We start from the raw sequence: 12438 nt of genomic DNA on the forward strand, positions 1-12438 counted from the left end.
CTATGACGCCTATGGGGTGGTATCATTACGTGATACCTCAGGTAGTCTATGAAATTAGTTGACATGGCTGCCAAACTCAAGAGCACACTGTACAGGTCGCTTGCCAGACAGCCCTTTCAACTACTGCAGCTTACTAGAGTAACTCATAAAGTTTTGATTAGCACCTTTCTAGATATTCATCCTTCAGACCAATACATTTTCGTCAGCAATTAATGACATGGTTGTGGAAGTCTGCGTTTTGGCTGTGTAGGGAACGCTCCAGCTCGAAAATTGTCTCGTCATCGTTCTGGAATAGCTTCAGAGCAATAGTTTCTTCGTCCAAGGGAAGAGGAAAAAGTAAATTGGTGTCATGGCAGGAGAATGAGGGAGAGGCAAATTTGATGGCTGAAAAAAGCACCATGTGTAACGGTGTTTTGAGCGGAAGGAGCTTGGGCTTTGTCGTGGAGCAGAAACTCGTGCAGCAGAAACTTCCCCTCGGACAAATTCTTGCGACGCTTCATCTTGACTGACTCTATTAATCTTATCTGGAAATTTCGCTAGTACGCTCCTGTGACGGTTTGCCCCTTATGAGCATAGTCTGTTGGCAGCACACCGTGGCAGTCGCAAAAAACGCTCATCACCTTGCTCGATGACTATGTTACCACCTTTTTCAGCGGTTGTGAATCCACGTGTTTTCTCCGCTCGTTTTTCTCCTTTGGGTTAGGATCACAGTGATAGATCCAGCATTTGTCCATAGTGATTAGGCGTATAAAGAAGTCGTCTGAATCGTCCAGAGTCAGCCGCAAGATTTCGGTTCGGCGGGATTTTTAAACGAGTATGAACAGTCACAAACCCTAGCGGATGGTGATCTTTGTCATGTTCAAAATGTCGTGTGAGATGTTGAAAAGTGATTCTTGACATTTTTACTTTTTCCACGATGGCATCGATTGTGATGTGTCGATTTTCGAGTACCACGTTCTGCACTTCTCTTGCGATTCCCGGTTCTTCACAGAGAGATGGTCTGCCATTTCGTTCTTCGGCATTCAGACTTGTTTGACCACTATTGAAACGCCTGAGCCTACTAGGTCCTGTGTTTCATGGTGCGCAGTTGCTGTACAATACGACCAACTCAGTAAGAATTGTTGCAGCGTTGTTTCCTTTCAACGCAGATTACGAATTATCAACACAAAACTCCACTTTGTCAATGGGCTGCGTCTTTTTTTCTCCAGAGTGTCGTATTATAGTACTCAGACGTGGATATTTCAGTGTATACCAGGACTGTACACATATACCTAAAAACAAACAAGAAAGTAATACCGTAACTTTATTTCATTACGTGAAAATTTAAAACTTAATGATTACTCGCTTTAAGACCACAATTCAAGGCCATAATCCGCTTTCCTTTGTCTTTCTGCTACCTAGGAAACACTGTTCATAAGAAGGAATGAATTGCCTCGAGTGGTGCAATAATGCGTTGATTGACCTGTGTAGTGGTGCCAGATGGTTTTCGAGAGCGATAAATCGTGGTGCATGCTGAGATGAGCCTATGCGAACCTAAATACTGAAATTAATCTCCTGGTGCTATGACTGCGTTGTCAGCTTGTGTCGTTTTGTTTTCCATACGTTGGTCATACAGTCTTTTTGTCATATTATATCTGATTTTCAAACGCACTTTCAAATTTACTGTAGTAAGTACTTGTTGAAGTTTATGTGCGCTAGAAGCAAAAATATATATTATTTTCACAATAAAATTTTCGTTTTATATACTTTCTAGATATCGAAATTACGGCCTCGATAAATAATTTGACAGGAATGGACGAAAATTTCTCTGCAAAGTTGATGCTAGATTTTTAAATGTATCCATATACTGAACAAACAATTTTTTAATTATTTACTTTTCAGTCTGCTCTCAATAGGTATGGCAAAGCAGCGTACAGTTATTGATGCCACCATTATTGGAGTCTGCTCTGAACTTTTATGAAAAATATGCCATATTTGGAAATCAAGGTCCTTTGCCAACTTTCTGTTTCTCGAAATGGCTATGAAATGTTAGACCTGGCCTCATAACGAAGGGTGCTCTGTCCAAGATGATACAAACGACGATCATTCCAAGGCAAAATACTTTTCCAGTAGTCAATGACAGTCTTTATTACAAAATTACGTAGTGCATGGGCACTGAGATCATACTTGTGAAGAGTCTCCTTAATCCTCATTGAACTACTGGTATTAGCAATCCTAGTATACCAGTTCAAAAATTCGAATAGAAGAAATGAAGCTATATTGTATAGAGCAACAGTTAGCTTAAAGGCCGTGAGAATTCTGAAATGAACCCTTATCTGTACCTACAAATGATACTACATAGGTTTTAATCTGGCTTTACCATGAAATGGTTATAAGCATACATCTGTACATAAGTAGCTGGTTACTAGTCATTCCAGACAACTATCGATGTAGTTTGGACTAATAATTTCTTATATGCCTCTCGCTTCCCTTCTGAGGAGGTTTTTCTTTTTTATAAAAAAAAAGAAAAAAAAAACATCGGAAACCCTGCGAACGGAGTTCACCAAATAAAAGTCGCGAAATGAAGAAAAAGTAACGTTGAGCTTGACATCGAAGCGTGGCAGCTTAGAACTCGACCGTCTTACTCTTGCCTGACGTCACACACACACACACACACACACACACACACACACACACACACATACACGCGCGCGCGCTACATCAGAACATGTCTTTGAAATAGGATATTCCTTTATTAGATGGTTATTCCACTGTGGCGAATATGCTATTAAATTTTATGACAGCATTACCACATTGTCACTACTTGTATGTCGAACGAACTCTTTGCTGAGCTAATTAACACGAAAAATAATTACAGAAATTGACTACGAGTTTTGAGCACAGCTATCAGGAATTCAATCTGATACGAGATGCAACGTCTTTCCCCGCCCCCCTCGGCCTCCCATTCAACTAATTTGTTCTAAATTTGTTTTGTAATTATATGGCTCCTGCTATGGTCTTGTTCTTTGGTAATAAATCCCCTATGCACAACATTAATAAATGTTATTTGAAACAGCAATTTAAAATTTGTTTCATTCAGGTTGGTAAGTGATCTAGTCTTTGTTGTCTCGTCTCCACTCCCAGAAATGAGTTATCTACAGCGTACGACATTATCAGGAGTAGTTTAATTACTTATTACTTTTGTACGCTAACTATGGTAATGAAATTTTAATTGAATGAGTCCCGCTTTTTGCAAAAGCTGAGGAATACTGATGAATAAAAACATTTACAGCTTCATCTGCACTGGATATCGGACAGTGTTATAGATTATTGCATTCCCACATTAACCAGGGGAAAAGAGCAGTCTTCATGCTTCTATACTCATTCTAATCTCTCTCTTACCTTATTCTCACGATCCCAACGCGAGATACACGTTGGTAGCAGCATAACGGTCACACAGTCTTTTTGGAATACAGGTTCTCTAAATACGTTGTCTTTCTTTCAAGGATTCCCATCTAAGTTCCCCAGAATTTCTGTTACACCTTCGTTTGGGCCTTGACAACCTGTTACGATCGTAGCAGCACGTCTCTAAATTAATTGAAAGTCTGCTGTCATGCCCACCTGTATCATCATCATCTTCGCATCCTTCCAGCGAACTGAGTAGGGTATTTATGAACAGTTGGATCATCGTCATCTTCGTATTCTTCCAGCGAGATGTGTAGGGTATTTATGAATAATTTGCCTCCATTTTGGTATGTCTTGATATACTTCTTGTCTTGATACTGTTCCCCAGCTTCCTCCTCTATTCTTCAGATTTTTCTTAATCTGAGATCAGTCGTTTTTTTTTTTTTTTTTTTTAATCCAAGCATTATTTCTGTAGGCCGCCATCCTTCATCATTTTCACATGTTCAGAGCATTTGAGGCGTGCAGTACTCAGTCTCTCAGTCGTTGACAGACCCACTTGCATTTCTCCTCTCATGTCATCATTCCTAAATTTAACCTCATCTAGTCTTCTGCTAGTATGATCGCAGAATTCATTTCGAATGGTTGTAAGTTCTTCAAATCTGCCTTGTTAATACATAGCACTCCAAGCTGTATGTCATAATCGAGAATAGGTAAGTTTTAAAAATGGTCTTCTTGTTTCTCACAGAAACTCCCTTGTCCCACACAAGGTTACGCCAGTGATAAAAAAAATTAGAACCCTTTCTTGCTTTATTTTTTATTTCTAGTTTGGTAATTCCTTTCCTTGATACTGTACCTCCTAGGTAATTGAAGGCTTCCACACATTCAATTTTCTCTCCAACCAGCATCAGGTTGCCCTGGGTAGTTGTCCTGTTCTTAATCATTGCTACAGTTTTGCCCTTGCTTACTATCAGCAGGTATTCTTCAAACTGTGAGTTTCATTCGTCTTATCTATCCGGTACTTGTAGTTCTGTTTCTCCCCAAATATCTACATTATCAGCAAAGACTAAAACATCAGACAGCCATTTCCTGTCTCAGTGATTTCCTTTATAGTCACGTCCATAAGAACCATAAAAAGTAACGGGAAAGTGCACTACCCATTTCCATTGCTCTCTCTGTCCTGATTCAGTCCGATCTGGCATTACCCACTTGTGCACAACTTTTCCATCCTTCATATACTATTTGTACCTTCCTTATTAGGGAGTTTGGAACCATTAGTGTTCATTAGCGTTTTTCAACATTCCCGGGTCTTACACCTTGTCACACTGTCATTTGCTTTTTCAAAATCCAGGAACACAGTTATTAGAGTTCACAATATTTTTTCGTTATTAATCTTAGTGCAAATATGAGGTGTGTTGTTCCCCTGGTGCTCCTGAATCCACGTTGTTCCTCTTCAAACAAGTTCTCTAAGAATAATCTTAACCTTCTATCAATAGTCTTAAGACAGCGTGATAAAAGGGTGATTTCACTATAATTAACCCATTACTGGCCAAAACTCTATCGGATCATTTTTTGCAAACTTTTATACATAAATACGTTACATTAAGTGATTAATTGAATAAAAAGTTGTTTTGAAAATTTTCAGTTTCGTAGAACAAAAACTACACACCGTCCCATTTTTGGGACATTGGCCAAATGCGTTATCCAAATTCACAACCTTATTCTCCATGCATAATATTGTAAGAAACAACACAAACAAAAAATAAAGAATGTTTTAATATTATTGAATGTTTATTAAGTATGAAATGAAGCAAAACATTTGTCGTGTACACCAACATTGCACCTATCACAAATTTTTGTTGTTTTTTTCTTGCAGTAAGGATATCTCCTCTGTGTTTTATTTGGCACAATGAAATGATTTCCTGGATCTAGTCGTACATCTGCGCTCACCCGTCCTCCCATCAATCTGCTTCCTTGTGGTCTTCTGCGTTTTGGTACTGATCCTGTTTTCTTTGATAGGTAAAACATCACTATTATCCGTCGGACATCAAAAAGTGAGAGCTTCTCATTAGAGATAGCATCTTGGTATGCACCCCATGTGTTTACTACGCAGATATTTATCATCTGTGTGAATAATGGCCACCACCATTTCTTTGACCTTATCCTCGTCCTGTAAAGTTCAAATGGTTCAAATGGCTCTGAGCACTATGGGACTCAACTGCTGTGGTCATCAGTCCCCTAGAACTTAGAACTACTTAAACCTAACTAACCTAAGGACATCACACACATCCATGCCCGAGGCAGGATTCGAACCTGCGACCGTAGCAGTCGCACGGTTCCGGACTGCGCGCCTAGAACCGCGAGACCACCGCGGCCGGCTCCGGTAAAGTGATATCTGCTTGTCCAGTAGATCTACGCCACCCATATCGGCATTGTATTCTTCAATGAGATGTGGCACTGTAACAGATATTTCCTTTTTCTTTGCCCGTGAGTATCTTTTAGTAGAACTCAGAGGAGTAATAGTACATCTTCTGCAACAGACTCACTGTTCAGTAAATTTTCGTCAATGTCTTCTTCATCTGTTATTACATCTGCATCGGGTGGAATAATCGCCAATTCTACGTCATCATTTTCATCGTCACTCTCTTGATGGATCTCTAGTTCTGCTAGAATTTCTTCAAGTGTAAGTCCACGCGGCATGTTTTTATCCCGTTGGAATCGTAAAATTCGAATAGAATATGAAGAAGGCAGATATAAAGAACGTAAAATGCAGTTCTTCTCTGTATAATACGTGTATACAAGAATAGGGCACATAAACAATAAATGATAGTGTAACATGCCATTGTCCCATTATTGGGACACATAAAATATATCGATATTGCACTTACTTGAAAAAATCTGAAATATACTTAATCTTACACGGACATCCATATGTTCATAACAAACACGCCCAGACAACTAAATCACAGCTCACTGTCGTCCAGGAACTACCTGCAGACATACAGTGTGCCAAGTGCGAGAACAAAAAAATCGGCAAGTTTATAATTTTCCTGACGTGAAGTACTTAGAAAAAAGTTATTTATTTTACATATACAGGCATTATAGCAGTTAGTTGAACCTACAGGTGCAACAATAAAGGCTAAAAGCTCCATTGCTTACGTAAAAATAAGTAAAATATACGCGTCCAAAAAAAGGGACAGTGCCCAGTAATGGGTTAAAACACTTTTTTCTGCTTTCTTTCTTGAACAGTCGTATTATAATCTCCTCCTTCCAGTCATATAGTACTTGATTTTGCTTCCAAACGACTCCCTGTGTTCGATACAGCCACTGTATTCCTCGGATACCTACCGGCTTGTCGTGTCTGCTGTCAACGCATCTGGCTCAGCTGACTTGCCTTCAAGGCATTCTCAGTCTCTGCCCAGGTAATAGGTCGTTGTTATGCTTCACATGCTCTGATAAATCCCTTATTTCCTGTTTCTTTCTATTCCCTTGCCACTCAGAAATGTGTTGAAATGTTTTTTCATCTCTTTTCTGATCCCTTCTGCATCCCGGACCAAACTCTCATTTTCTCTTTCTATCGCAAACGCCTTCGCTAGCTGATCTTTTCCTTTTTATCAATCTGCATAACATTTTCTTGTTTCCACTGTTGTCCTCCTCCAGTCTTTGGGTGAATATTTCCCAACTTACTTCCTTTAAAACTCTTTAACCCTAAGTTTCTTGTCCCTATATGCTTTCCGATATGGGCCGGTTTTATGCATCTACTGGTTTGGTCCCATGTGTTTGTTTTTATTTCTCTTTATCTTTGAATTTGTTTGTTAAGTTCCGTTCTTTAATAGCTCCATTTACGCTGATTCCACCAGCTGATTTCCTTCTGTTTTACTTTACCACTTGTTTTCAGTTAGTCTGACAGGGCAAGCTTGTTCTGTTATTTTTTAGTAAAATCTGTTCCGATTTTGAGCTGTCTCATGTAAGGTTAGTCATTTAGATTGTTCTTGTTACTTAATTGACACGTAGAGTAATACTTTTTTATCGTATGAATGTTAATGAAACGTCTTTTGGTCTATAAATGTAATTTCTTGTTGTTTCTATCTGTTTGATGGTTTCACTTGTGACCCACTAAAGTCGCCGTGGTGTCAGATTGGGAAAAGTGGAGGTGGCCACACTACTCTTCAGGAAAAGTAACCAGGATGCTTACCACAGTAAGCGTTGGTTACTTCCATATATTATGCATAACACTAAAGATCAGTTTGACTTCTAAACTCTTTTGTATACGAAATTATCATCCGTCTTTCTGTTCCTTTTGGAAGAGTTTGAATGAATTAATTTATGAAACTTCCTGGCAGATTAAAACTGTGTTCCCGACCGAGACTCGAACTCGGGACCTTTGCCTTTCGCGGGCAAGTGCTCTACCAACTGAGCTACCGAAGCACGACTCACGCCCGGTACTCACAGCTTTACTTCTGCCAGTATCTCGTCTCCTACCTTCCAAACTTTACAGAAGCTCTCCTGCGAACCTTGCAGAACTAGCACTCCTGAAAGAAAGGATACTGCGGAGACATGGCTTAGCCACAGCCTGGGGGACGTTTCCAGAATGAGATTTTCACTCTGCAGCGGAGTGTGCGCTGATATGAAACTTCCTGGCAGATTAAAACTGCGTGCCCGACCGAGACTCGAACTCGGGACCTTCGCCTTTCGCGGGCAAGTGCTCTACCAACTGAGCTACCGAAGCACAGCTCACGCCCGGTACTCACAGCTTTACTTCTGCCAGTATCTCGTCTCCTACCTTCCAAACTTTACAGAAGCTCTCCTGCGAACCTTGCAGAACTAGCACTCCTGAAAGAAAGGATACTGGAGCAATAATTCAACTTCGAAAAAAAGTGACTTGTCTGGTTTTCCCCCCTGACCCTCGATTATGTTCATAGATTCAAAAAGTGTAAGACGGAAGCTTCTATCAGAAACCATGGTATGGAGTGGCCACTTCACCCGACATTTCCCTACCCACATTTAAAGATTTTATTCAGATCTTTCCGCAGTTACATGCGATTGTCAAAAGGAAGGAAGGAGTAATATTTAACGTTGAAATAAAACATCCCCTTGTTTATATTCCTTTTTCGATACCCTAATGAAATACTCTCCGAAGAGGCAATTCATTGAAAGTTTCGTAATTCCAATTATACGTAATAAGTGATTTCGTATAATACATTAAATTTCATAAAGTTTATTATTACACAATTTGTTTACTTGTGTGTTACGTTCGTCCAGTATATGCTAGCGTTATTTTGCATTCACTAATGGAGCCATAATTAAGGAAAAAGGTTAGCATTGTTTTTTTTCACTATTTTGTATAATGTGATGTATATCTTACGTAAAAATCTTAATACGACAGTTTAGGCATAAAATACGGAAGGTTTTGTGTACAGTTATTCGTAATAACTGTGAAATTTTAATTGTTAATTTTATAAATTTGCACTATAGTTTTGTAAACTTCATTGTTGAGAACATACAAATAGGGGGAGTAAAAAGCTCAAAAAACTCGGTTGGAGACAGTTCACAGACGCGACCACTGTGTAGCACGTCAGTGTAATAATCTAATTGTTGTACTACGGTTTTGTGACTTTGTAGCCTGTTACGTGGAGTGGGCTCCCACCAAGAACAAGTTGAGCACCTTGTCATTAATAAACCAGTATAAAACGACTTGGTACCTGGATTATTTCATGGAATTCACGTGACTAGAACCGGTTTGCAGATGAAATGGTCTGGGACGACGACTTCAGCAGCAGCGGCAGGAAGCAGATTACTCCAAGTTACAAAAATGGTTCAAATGGCTCTGAGCACTATGGGACTTACCTTCTGAGGTCATCAGTCCTCTAGAACTCAGAACTACATAAACCTAACTAATCTAAGGACATCACACACATCCATGCCCGAGGCAGGATTCGAACCTGCGACCGTAGCGGTCGCGCCGTTCCAGACTGTAGCGCCTAGAACCGCTCGGCCACCCTGCCCGGCACTCCGAGTTACACCGAACTAAGATATGTACAAGCAATGAACTAATCTTTATATGTCACTACAGAACTAATGACTAAAGTGTAATGTTTGGAAACCGTTCTAGCAGTAAACATATGTAGTTGTCTCAAAGTTACCTTTGAGTCGTAGAAGCCAGAGTGATCAATTGTAGATATCCCCATGATCACACGTTCTCGATGTCAGTGGAACACAAATATAACAACAAACTTTTCAAATTATCTGTTTAATCAAATGATCTTTCGTGATTATTTTTGTTGTATTCCAGTCTTTCCCCACCATGCCCAAAAATTTCCTTACAACGTCGCGTCGACCCTTCCGATTGTACGATGACTATACTTACCTGCTGAAACGTTTGAGTTCAGCTACTTGTGCTATTAGGATCATTGCAAATTTTGGCGATATACATCTGAGTAAATTAGCTTTGCACGCCTATTTTCATTCTCTGCTTTCGTATGGCATCATATTCTGGGGTAACTCATCATTGAGTAAAAGAGTGTTCATTGCACAAAAGTGTGTAATCAGAATAATTGCTGGAGCTCATCCAAGATCATCCTGCAGACACTTATTTAAAGAGCTACAGATCTTCACTGTAGCCTCACAATATATATATTCACTTATGAAATTTGTTATTAACAACCCAAACGAATTCAAAAGTAATAGCAGTGTACATGGCTACAACACTAGGAGAAAGGATGATCTTCACTACTCAAGGTTAAATCTAACTTTGGCTCAGAAGGGGGTAAATTATGCTGCCACAAAAGTCACTTACCTAATAGCAACAAAAGTCCGGCAGATAGCCATATAGCATTTAAAAGGAAATGAAAAGAATTTCTAATGGCAACTCCTTCTACTCATTAAATGAATTTTTGGATGTAGTAAGTGGATAATTTCCCCCCCACCCACCCCCCCCCCAAAAAAATTAAAAATTAAAAAAAAATATTAAGTGTCATTTAATATTTTGTGTAATGTAATATCTTGTATAGACACCTTTTATTAACCTGACACGTTCCACATCATTACGAAGTGTCGTATTCATGATCTATGGAAAAAGTACTAATCTAATCTGTACACAAACTCAACGTCTTATAGTGCTGGTCGTCTTACGTGATAAATCGTTTATGTAGACTGAAAACATTGGAGATCCTATTGCTCTTCTGTGCGGTACGGTCTATGTTTCTTTCGTTGCTGTGAAACCTTATAATGTACTGAGTTCAGTTAGTCAAGTGAATCAGATGTTTGCGAACATACTCCGTATGTTATCTCGGTTAGTAGTTGAGTAATCGGCGAAGTCAGGTCGCCTGCCGTACCTGGGAGCGGCGAGGCAGTTGGCAGGCCTGTGCGCTCGCGGTAGCGGCAGCAATGACCCACTCCAAGGACAGCGGTCCCACTCCCGTCCCGCCCCGGCGATTCGCAAAAAGCTCGACTCGCGACTCGCGAGGCGGCCGGCCTGTGCGTGACGTGATCGGCCGCGCGGCACAGGAAAAAGCGAGTGTGACGTATACCTGCCCGCCCACCACTCGCCCGTTAGCGGGGCGGCGCAAACCCAGCTGTGACCACACGGGAGGTCACGCGCGTGTTTTCCTGTCGCATCCGACACCACCAGTTACCAGAAACCACCAGCTAAGTTTGGCACTTAGACATGGATTCGTGCGTGACGATAACTACCAATATCAATAATGCCGTCCTCCAACTGAATGACGATCTGCCTGCAGCGTTCAGATGGGTGCAATATCTGCAAAAAAAAAGTATAACGTTTGCTTCTGTCAATGTTCACATAAATAGTTTAACAGCTATACCTGTTTCTAGTCGTTAACACAAATATTTCTCGGCCGGCGGCTGCGTCAAAGCATGCAAGAAGTCGTCATTTCCCTGAGGTGCCTCGTAACTGCCTAAAGCACATGTAGAATCCTGGATACTTAGATGCGCTATCGGTAAAGAAATATTTATAGGTCGTTGATAACGACTCGACACCGGTATGGTCGTTGAATAATTTATGTAAGCATTGATAGAAACAAACTTTATTGTTTAAGTAATCGGCTCACTGATGCTCTCTGCCATTAACATGGTAAATATCAATAAATGGGAAAAAGTACCAGCCACGTCTAGTATCCAATAAGAAATTAATTAGTCCAGAATTCTGCACCGGCCGGGATGGCCGTGTGGTTCTAGGCGCTACAGTCTGGAACCGAGCGTCCGCTACGGTTGCAGGTTCGAATCCTGCCTCGAGCATGGATGTGTGTCATGTCCTTACGTTAGTTAGGTTTAATTAGTTCTAAGCTCTAGGCGACTGATGACCTCAGAAGTTAAGTCGCATAGTGCTCAGAGCCATTTGAACCAGCCAATTCTGCGAACAATTGTCTCCTGTTTTTCTCCGTGCTATGAGAAAACTTTGAAGAATGGAGTTCCACTCCGTGGCGTGTTGGTACAGCAAACAGTATGCAAAATTTGGTGAAGACAATACTCTTGGTCGCAGGACTGATTTTATTGCGTTATTTCTTCATGACGCGCACTTCGCCTAATACAAGGCTTCTTCAGATTTGCGTTGGTAAGTGGGTTCCGGGTTCCGCGAGCAGGGCATCGAAAAAAATAGAATGCCCTCGTCACATATAGTAAAATAAATCGCAGGAAGTATATGCTCATGATATACACTACTGGCCATTAAAATTGCTACACCAAGAAGAAATGCAGACGATAAACGGGTATTCATTGGACAAATATATTATACTAGAACTGGCATATGATTACATTTTCACGCAATTTGGGTGCATGGATCGTGAGAAATCAGTACCCAGAACAACCACTTCTGGCCGCAATAACGGCCTTGATAAGCCTGGGCATTGAGTCAAACAGAGCTTGGGTGGCGTGTACAGGTACAGTTGCCCATGCAGCTTCAACACGATACCACAGTTCATCAAGAGTAGTGACTGGCGTATTGTGACGAGCCACTTGCTCAAAAAAAATGACTCTGAGCACTATGGGACTTAACATCTGTGGTCATCAGTCCCCTAGAACGTAATACCAGAACAGTTC

At 40.6% G+C, this 12438-nt stretch overlaps 1 non-coding gene across 1 annotated transcript; it reads right to left on the reverse strand.

Annotated features, from left to right (window-relative positions):
- Positions 1–7734: 7734 nt before the first annotated feature.
- Positions 7735–7809, reverse strand: Trnas-cga (transfer RNA serine (anticodon CGA)). Its single transcript has one exon. It is a non-coding gene; the product is annotated as a tRNA-Ser (tRNA).
- Between the last annotated feature and the right edge of the window lie 4629 nt (positions 7810–12438).

This window comes from Schistocerca nitens, chromosome 4, assembly GCF_023898315.1.
Source record: "Schistocerca nitens isolate TAMUIC-IGC-003100 chromosome 4, iqSchNite1.1, whole genome shotgun sequence".
Taxonomy (NCBI): Eukaryota; Metazoa; Arthropoda; class Insecta; order Orthoptera; family Acrididae; genus Schistocerca; species Schistocerca nitens.